The sequence below is a fragment of the Fistularia commersonii genome, chromosome 2 (genome assembly GCF_037954325.1).
Source record: "Fistularia commersonii isolate RoL2024-O1a breed Wild chromosome 2, RoL_Fcom_v1.0, whole genome shotgun sequence".
Taxonomy (NCBI): domain Eukaryota; kingdom Metazoa; phylum Chordata; class Actinopteri; order Syngnathiformes; family Fistulariidae; genus Fistularia; species Fistularia commersonii.
In genome coordinates, this window is record NC_141285.1 from 24,885,179 (window position 1) to 24,895,178 (window position 10,000).

The window sequence follows — 10,000 nt, forward strand, 5'->3', positions numbered from 1 at the left end:
CACACACACACAGTCAACTATTCAGGTCTGCCAAGAAAAGATCACGTACGAACAAAAGTAATCCAGCCGCTTGTGTTATCTCTTTACATGGGGGAAAACAAAACACACACACACACACACACACACACACACAGAAAAGTTATACAGCTGCGCTTTCACTCAGCCCCATGGGAAGGACACTTACACAATTGCTCATTTATGTGTACATGTTTTTGCTCACACACACACACACACACACACACACACACACACACACACACAGCGTGATGTGACACAGTGTGCTTTATCCAGACAGAAATAGAATTGAGGGTTGAGAAATCACACACAAGCCCTCTGGGAGCCGACGGAATGACCGACACTCTAAATGTGCGATATAATACTTCTGTACTACGACTACTACTACTACTACTCTTAGTGGTAGTAGTACAACTACTACTACTAGTAGTAGTAGTAGTCGCAGTACTGGTAGTGTATGGGGACCGGGTCACCATAGTCAGACGTCAGACTTCACCTTTAAAACCTATGACATCACACTTTTTAGTACGTTCGTTTACTGTGTGTCTGTAACCGTGTGTGTGTGTGTGTGTGTGTGTGTGTGTGCGTGCACATGCATCCACGCTCATGTCACAACATGCCGCCCACGCCAAACAGAGCGAGCAACATCACCGTGGTAACAATCACAAAACTTTCTTTACACAGAGGAAAAATAACAACGGACCAATGGTGTTGTTTGAAATTCGGTCATGTGACCCATTCAGGAAGTGTAAGAGAAATGCCACACGTCCACCACAGGTTCACGCCGTCTCTCGGGTGACCACGACCCCTGACCTCCCGCCGCCCCCTCCATCCATCCACAAAATATCTCTGCGACTGCTATCGAGCTAGCTACATCTCACACGGGTTGCTTCCTGGCTAGCGCCACGCGCTATAACAGAGTAATCTGCTCGCCATCGACCTGCAGAGGAGACGCATGCGGGAGGAAGAGGAGGGTGAAGGAAGATGAAAATTGAGCCGCAATTACACAACTTTATTTTCTTTTCAAGTTTTGATTTATTTTTTTTATTTATATGGATGTTCTTCACAATTCCTCCAGCGGTAAATCTAAAAAAACGTCGCTCCTGACCTCATCCCCGTTCCTGCGCCGCCTGCTCTCGGCTCTCCATAATCCCGCCCTTCCTCAGAGTCGGGCTCTCTGATTGGCTGTGACCGTGCACCTGCCGCAGCCAATAGGAGCGCGGCTTCCTGCGCCTCCACAACAAAGATGGTGGACGAGAATCTTAATCTTGGGCAGACGGCGGTGTGTTTGTTTGGAATGGGCCCCGATTTGCACAAGACATGCCAGGAGACATACATACACACACACACATGCATGCTCACACTCACACACACACACACACACACACACACACACACACACACACACACAACACAGTTATGGCTGAGTGCCAGAGTTTCCAGTCGCGCCAGCTGTTAACGACCGGCGAAGCGCCGACCACCAACGGACCACTCATCAAATAGGAACTGACTCAAACAATAGACACTCCTGGTACAAACACACACACACACACACACATACACACACACACACAAGCCCACGTGTGCATACATGCACACACACACTGGGGTCTCCGCCAGGGACTAACACAATGCTGTCGAACCAAACAGCATCTCAGAGTTAGATTAGAATTCATAGAGCAAGAAGTGTGTGTGTGTGTGTGTGTGTGTGTGTGTGTGTGTGTGTGTGTGTGTGTGTGTGTGTGTAATGCTGTTTGTTATTTCGCCAGCCCCCCCAAAAACAAGCAGAGTTCGACCAAGAATTTTCAAATTCCGTCATCATCCGATTCAATTCGTCCCGAGTGTGTTCCTCCGCTTCCACCGTGTTGGAACACGCCGTCGCCGAAGGGGGCGGAGCCACAAGCCAGGTTATTTATTTGATACATAAAAACATTAACGCGACGTTTAAATAAAACCAACCTAATCTGAACATTTAAGGTGGACTGAGGTTTAAGGTGGACCGGATCCTGCCGCTACGTCAAGATCTAACCCCCTCCCCCTGGAGAGCTAACGGCGTTTTTCGGGAAAACGTGTGCGCGCGCACACACACACACTCACACACACACACACACTCACACACACACACACTCACGGTTTCACTGCTGCTTAATGAAACAAGATGGCTGCAGCTGTAGCGTCAACACAGAGGTCACGGGGTGTGTGGAAACTGCTGGAGAGAGTCGGGTTAGAAAAATGGAAAGAACAAAAAGAGGGGGAGCCCGTGGAGATGTGTGTGTGTGTGAAAGGAATGAACAAACACACCCATGCACGCAGACAGGCCTGTGTATCTGCAGGTGTCGGCTCTCGCTAGCAGAAGAAAAGGCGGCGGAGAGTAAAAACGTCGTGCTTGGGGGCGGGGTGAGGAAAAGTTTCTCCCCTTCAGTTTCTTTCTTTCCTTCCACTGAACGAGACGATAGAAACTCCCAAAAGGAAAGAGCGACGCGCCGGCACAAAATGGCCGCTGCCTGCAGATGACGGGGCGCGATCGTCATGGAAACGCTGCACCAGACGGTGACCCCAGGACCCGCGTGCAATGAAGAGATGGGCCTGAGAGGAGGTGTGTGTGTGTGTGTGTGTTTCTAAATTCAGGAGGGGAGGGGGGGGGACTCTTTGCATTGCTCAGCTAGATCGCAAATTCATTCCTGGTTTGAGATTTTCAGAGTAAAAGTCTGGCGGCGACGGCGGGTCGAACCTTTTTTCCCATCGCGAAACGGCGTCCTCAACCGCGGTTGTTTTCCCGGGATTCGAAAATACGCGAAGGATTAGATTTTTGGGGATATTTCAAAATAAAAGTCTCCTTTATCGCCGGATACGGCGCTTTTATTTTTTTTTATTATTTCCCTTTTTTTTTTTTTTTTTTTTTAATCCCCGGGATTTGATTTTGACCTTATTTGACGGCCATGACGAACCAAACACATCACACTCAATATTACACCATGTGGATTATATATTTGACGAATACACTTATACATAAATAGGAGTCGAATAAAAGCCAGATTGGAATTAAATCTCAAGAAATTTAGACAATTGTTATATATTTAAACAGTCCGATCCTCCTTTCAGCGGCTCCCCATTTCAAAACTGCCGTTTTTAATTTCCAACCTCGACTGCGGGTCGCTCGGCCATGAAAACAAACAAAACTGATAAAAAAATAAACACCAAAAAAACTAGGAGAGGGAAAAGTGTGTTTTTGCGTCCCGGTCTGGATTCTGTTGATTCCAGAAAAATACAAAAAAAAAAGAGGGATGGTGTGGAAGGGGGTTGTTTGTTCCTTTTCTGGAGCAGCTGCTCCGGGCCGGCACTTCTTGGAACATCACCTGTCAATCATTACCAATGGGCGTGACCTCATCTGCCCGTCTCTCTGCGGCGCCGTGCATGTGTGTGTGTGTGTGTGTCATTCTAGAATATCTATAACATGAAAAAGTTGTAATAATAATGTAGCTTCGCTGCAAGAATACTAGTAATTACACAGCAATATGCCATGCTAACACGCTAACTAAGCGAGAGACAAGAAAATAGTTATTAATTGAGTCTTGTTTTGTGTGATAAATAAAACGTGTCAAAATACAACCTGATATGATCACTTAGAAAGAGGCGATTTGAGGAAATGCAAGCATATGTGTTATAATCGGCGATGATCTGGTCGCTATCTTGACGTGTGATGACGCGTTTATTTAACAATAATTAAGATCGTCCGTCCCTATAAATTTCCACCACTCGGATTTCTTTGGGTGTAGTTTTTATTTTTTAAATATTAAAAAAACAATGAAATTTTACGCGGCGTTCCGAGACGGCGAGATCTGTGTCGCAGGGCGTTTTCCCAGCGAGGCCCCGTCACCGAGCCCGGCCTCCTCGCCTGTGTGTGTGTGTGTGTGTGTGTGTGTGTGTTCTGCAGCTGCCGCGCTCTCTATTTGTTTGTTTGGATTCAGAGGTTTTGCCCTCCCGCAAAATCGGATGCATTAAAGTAAGCCCGCACACACACACTCACACACATGCAGAAATGAGAGCGCCTGTGTGTGTGTGTGTGTGTGTGTGTGTGTGTGTGTGACAAACGTCCCTCTGCCTCGCGGCTCCAGCTGGAAAACTAGCGTCATGTTGAAACTTGGGGGGGGTCGCCATGAAAACAGAAGCTGCTCATGTTTACCCGGCAACTTCTCCCGCTTTCTTCTGCCTCGACCCTAAACTCTTCGGAATGACGCGAACTACACGCGTGTTAATAAAAGATCTGTAAATAAAAATATATTTTGATTTTTTAATTCATTACTATTAAAATTATCGCCGGCAAAAAGCACAGAAAACCGCATTGGACATTTTATTGCATTGGATAAAAAAATGTCACAACACAATTAAGCTGTATTTTTATTGTATTGATTATTTCTAAATTATTTAGATATGAAGATAAGTGCAGAAAACGTAAATTAAGCCGAGAGGGCGAGAATTTGTTATGATGACCTTTGACCCGGTTCAGAGTGGGGTTGGACTTCGCCTCCTTATAAAAAAGCCGACTGACAACCAAACTTCTAAACTAAACTCACAGCGCTGAAAAAAACTAAAAAACAAATAAACAAGCGGAAAAAAAAGAGTTTCTACTTGAAAATACAACAAACAAAAAGTTAATTTAATTTATTCTCTGAAACCAGTCTCACAGTGAAGCTAAATGCTAATTCATTTCACATGTGATTGATGTGTGTATGTGTGTGTGTGTGTGTGTGTGTGCAAAATCCCATTTCTCATCAACAAAAATAAATTAATTGATTTAATTATGAAAAATGATGGTATCTATCCTGTATACGCACAAAAACAGTGACAAATATGAGATATTTATACACATCAAAATTATTTCATTAATTAGCTGTCGCTAAAAACAGTATATTGCTATGTTATTACTGAATATTACTATGTTTAATATTCAACGATTTCCTTCGGGATAAATAAAGTTGTTCTTATTCTTATTCTTATTCAGTAATTGAACTTAAATTTGGTAAATTTCCAGCATCGCTTTCTTTTCGGGGCCTCGGCGACAAGATGAATAAAAGAAAAAAAAAAGGGCCTGTTCAAAAAATAAATATATAAATAAAAAAATGAACACATAATTTCGGGGATGCTGGGATGAGGGCCTTTGGACGTGAGGTTAATCCCGACTTGACAGATGTAATCCAGGATGTAAACATTATCTGACTCCAAGAGCAGCAAATGAGATTTACACCTACATGAGGAGTTGCTAAGCGTGTGTGTATGTGCATCTGTATGTATGTGTGTGTGTGTGTGTGTGTGTGTGTGTGTCATGTTGATATTGTCCCCCCCCCACCCGTGGGTTGGTGGTGACAGTCAGGAGAGTGTGATGCTGTGACGGACAGCCTCTATAATCCCTCTTTAACAAAAAAAAAAAAAAAAACTATTTTAAAAAAAGTACTTTAACATGTACTTGTACTGGATTACCAACTGATACTTGGAGCAGTTCATGTTTCACTGAAGTAAAACTTCAAACTTCCTGCCTCTGCTGCCCCCTAGTGGCCAATAGGAGTCTCACCCCCCCGCCGAGGCCCCTTTCCCGCCCTCTTCTCCTTCCTCTTCGATCAATACCTTGAACCGATCGATCGGTTCCATCAGAACCTACTCTAGATATTAATAGCTCAGTAATTATAGTGTAATTACACAGTTACTCCACACACACCGCCATTTTGGCGTTTCACAAATTTCCCTGAAACGTCACGCTGAACTTTTCGTGGATTTTTGACGACGTCACACATCGCTTTCTCCCAGTGTGTGTGTGAGGTTCGTGCTTTAGATTACAGATATTATACATACGAAGATATACAAATTATTACGACCCAATCTTGTGTGGGGTTGTTTTTAATTTTCAAGCAACTTTTATTTTTGTCTAAGGCAATTTTTTTTTTTTTTTGTTTGTGTTTGGTGAAAATTTTCTGGCTTGAGTTCAGATTTTTTTTTTTAATTATTGGAAAAAAAAAGGTTTCGTGTTTTTAATTTGATTTAAAAAGAAAATAAAAAAAATATCCTCCAAATGGATTTTATTTTTGCCATTATACCAACAGATGCTGCTTCAATCCCTGACGCTTTTAAGTATATATATATATGCATTTTATATATACACATATATGTGTTTAAATGTACACATATATACATATTATATATATAAATACACAAATAGATATATATGTGTATATGTATATATACACACACACAGATACATAAGAATAATAAGAAAAAGAATAAAAACAAACTTTATTTATTCCGAAGGACATTGTTGTGCTAGAGTTTCAAGTAAGACATAACAATAATAAACAATAGTAGGGAATTGTATAAACAGTAAAAAAAAAAATTAAAAAAAAGGAGGGAGAGTAAGAAATACAAATAAAACTATAAAGTGTCAAAGTCAAGGCTATAAAGTGTTTTAAGGTCTTAAGTACAAAGATTTGATTTATGTATATACACACACACACAAACATATATGATGTAGACCCATTAAAATAGGTATTATTAGATATGATTCTATCGATTTTGAATGTATCTAATTTAGATGCAAAAAAAGCTCAACAATTACCACAAACACACACATTAAAATGTGTCTATATACCTAAAGTGTGTGTATGTGTGTGTGTCTACCGATGTAAAACTCCCGCCCCTTTGATGGGCAGGTCGGGGTCGCCATGGCAGCCCCGGCCGCCATGACGGCGTGGGACCGTGTCGCGAAGGGTCGGCAGATGAGCAGTGTGATAACTATGTTGTTACCCCTGAATAAGCGTCTGGCTGTGTGTGTGTGTGTGTGTGTGTGTGTGTGTGTGTCTTACCTGCTAGCTTAATCCTGCTCAAAAGCGATCCACCGGGCGTTTCCTGTCCGTCGGCCAATCAGGACGCAGCTCTCGGCTCTGCAGCGGCGCCGTCAGCCGGGTCCAGGGCTCGACGGCACGCCGCTGCTTCGCTGGGGACGACTGAGAACTCACGGTGAGGAAGTCCAAACACAGACACTCTGTCCTGACACACACACACACACACACACCAATGAGGAGTGTGTGTCTGACAGGCCCAGGAATGTCTTAATGACTCTGTGTGTGTGTGTGTGTGTGTGTGTCACCTCCTTTTCAGCCAAGTTTCTGCTCACTGAAGCTCAACACTGTGGATCAGAAGGAGAAGCGCCGATAAACACTGATCTAAGACAGAACGTGACCCTCCATGGTTACCACGGCAACGTGTCTTGAAGTTCTGGATGGCCGAGCTCAACTTTTTTTTTTTCCTCAGACTTGGAAAAATACTGCTTTCATTATTTTTTTTCTTCTAAAAGCCTTTTTTTCTATAATCCTGCAAAAATAACTATTAAATCCAGAAAATTATGGCAAATTTTATTTATCTTCTCTCTACCTGTTGTCAAAATAGCCGTGGTGCTGAGATCCTCCTCCGCCCCGTGCCACTCATCTGCAGGGTTCCTCTCCTCTGCCTGACATCTGATCGTAAAATCTCATGTTATACATTGTTAACATCTATTGACCATATTAGGAAAAAAAATCCCTCCCCACCTCCCTTATTACTACTTATTACACTGTTATTACACCGATATTACTCACATTTGCGTCACCATGGAACCCGGTTTGCTGATTTCCAGCCCGAGTGAGCGAAACTAGAAGGAGAGATAAAAAACAGGGAAGGTGAAGACAAAAAGACGAGTTAGAAAACAGAATAAAAAGGAATAAATGGAGTCAAGCAGAAACACAAGGAACCGCAGCAGACGTGTGTTTACTGGATGCTAACATTATAGAGAGGGTGTGTGTGTGTGTGTGTGTGTGTGCGTGTGTGTGTGTGTGGTGGGGGGGAGGAAGTAATTCCCTATAACGTAAACGTTTCTGCTAGTGAATGGAAGTCAAGTTCATAAATTAAAAGTCCGGCAAAGTGCGAGACTCTGTGTGTGTGTGTGTGTGTGTGTGTGTGTGTGTGTGTGTGTGTGTGTGTGTGTGTGTGTGTGTGTGTGTGTGTGTGTGTGTGTGTGTGTGTGTGTGTAGGTGTTGGGATGGCGCCCGGCAAGGGAGACGGTTTGGCGGGCAGCCAGGCCTGACCGGGGCCCTGAGACGTCCCAGAGAGTGACCTGGAGACCCGGCTGTCGCTCCGCATCAGCCTCAAACACACACACACACACACACACACACACACACACACACACACACACACACGGTAGCTAATGAGGTTAGTCAAGGTTGGCGGTACGTGTTTGTGTTTGCGTAGCGGCTTGTGTCTATGCAGTTTTGGATGAGTGTGTTTGGTGTGAGTTTGTGTGTGTGTGTGTGTGCTGGAGTGGGGGTGAATGTGAGGGATGGTGTGTGTGTGTGTGTGTGTGTGTGTGGGGGGGGGGGGGTCAAACCCCGTGTTTACGCTTGGCTCCCTCTTTTGGACCGATCGCTCATCTGCAACCAGATGGAGCGCCAACGGAAACAGGGGGAGTGGGCGGAGCTAAATCATACGGGCCGGAGCCAATCAGGCCACGCCCACAAACACGTCTCCGCCGCCGCTGACATCATCAGCTAGATGTCAGCTCCCCATCAGGTTCTATGGGATGTCTGCCTCACCGTCGCCATGGCAGCCAGGCAAAAAAAAAAAAAACAACAGGAAGTAGATGAGGTGGACAAGAACAGGAAGTAGAAGATGTGAACCACAACAGGAAGTAGAAGCGAACCATAACAGGAAGTAGAACACGAGGACCAGAACAGGAAGTAGAATATGTGGACTAGAACAGGAAGTAACAGAAGACTAGAACAGGAAGTTGAACTGGTGGACTAGAACAGGAAGTAGAAGAGAACCCTAACAGGAAGTAGCGGAGGTGGAAATAAATCACGCAGGAACCGGCGAGAACCAGCTGGCGAGTGAGACGGCAATGAAACGTTTACGATATTATTTGCGGTATCTAATTTATTACTATGTACTGACGGACAGATTCGCCTGTGACACCTGACAGACCTCACCAGCCTCAAAACCCACATCGCGGCGTGGTGGTCGGTTACCGGGGGCAACGCCATCCCCAAAGACCTACAGCCCCCCCCTCTTTATTTTTATATATTTCCACAAACGAGCGTCTGACCTTCAAACCAGCAACATTCAGGTCACATGATTTCTTATCTGACCTGCAGGCCTTGTTTACCCCTTCACTCTGGGCGCGCACACACACACACACACACACACACATCACACACACACACCATCCCCCTCTTGGCCCTCTGGCAGTTTGCTGCTGTATGGAAACACAGCTAACCCCGGTGCCCTTTGAGTGTTCCCGCTAAACCAACCGACCAGCCGACCAAAGCACCCATCTGTCCGTCCGTCCCCCCGCAGTCCATGTTCTACCTTTTGTTAATGGCTGACACACACACACGGAGCCCCTCTCTACACACACACACACACACACATACATTGCGTATTCCGTTCCCCCCGAACGCGCAACGACTTTCACTTGGTTCTCAAAGGTTGCAGCTTGAAAAATGATTAAAAAAGCTTGAAACGGATTATCCTTTTATAATGTAAGTATCTGAGTTTGTGTGATAACTGGATAATACAAGGATAAACAACACTATATGTAGAAATACTGCATTCGAAATGTTTTGATTGGCAAGTACTACAATGGGGTGTTTACATGTGTGTAGGTTTTATCACCAACAAAGTATTTGGGACAGTTTATGAGCCTTTGGGCGGAGCAGTACTTGCAGTACTACTGCAGTACTACATACATTCCTGTATAAAACATGAATAAATACTGCGAAAAATATCATATAACATCAAATACAGCAAGTGGAGTAGAAAGTACAGTGAGTACCTCAGAGAGGTAGTGGAGTGGAAGTATAAAGAAGTATCACATGGTAAGTAAAGTAAGGGTACCTCAAAATTGTTCTTCATCTCACTACTTTGAGACATGAGGTAGAGAGATGGCAGATATATAAATATAAAA

The 10,000-nt window shown here is 44.1% G+C and overlaps 2 long non-coding RNA genes across 3 annotated transcripts in view; one reads left to right on the forward strand and one right to left on the reverse strand.

The window, feature by feature from the left end:
• The window catches only part of LOC147236839 (uncharacterized), a 12,490-nt gene extending 4,623 nt beyond the window's left edge, over positions 1-7,867 (reverse strand). Inside the window, exons 1-4 of the long non-coding RNA XR_015108862.1 lie at positions 7,638-7,867; positions 7,435-7,517; positions 7,151-7,189; positions 6,867-7,050 (exon numbers count right to left, since the gene is read on the reverse strand). This is a non-coding gene — a long non-coding RNA (uncharacterized LOC147236839). The remainder of the gene's footprint in view (positions 1-6,866; positions 7,051-7,150; positions 7,190-7,434; positions 7,518-7,637) is intronic.
• On the forward strand, positions 2,471-7,410 carry LOC147236840 (uncharacterized). 2 transcript variants are annotated; one of them, XR_015108864.1, is made up of 3 exons: positions 2,471-2,611; positions 6,874-7,020; positions 7,162-7,410. It is a non-coding gene; the product is annotated as an uncharacterized LOC147236840 (long non-coding RNA). The 2 variants fall into 2 exon arrangements; XR_015108863.1 differs by lacking the exon at positions 2,471-2,611 and adding an exon at positions 3,941-4,018.
• Positions 7,868-10,000: the final 2,133 nt, after the last annotated feature.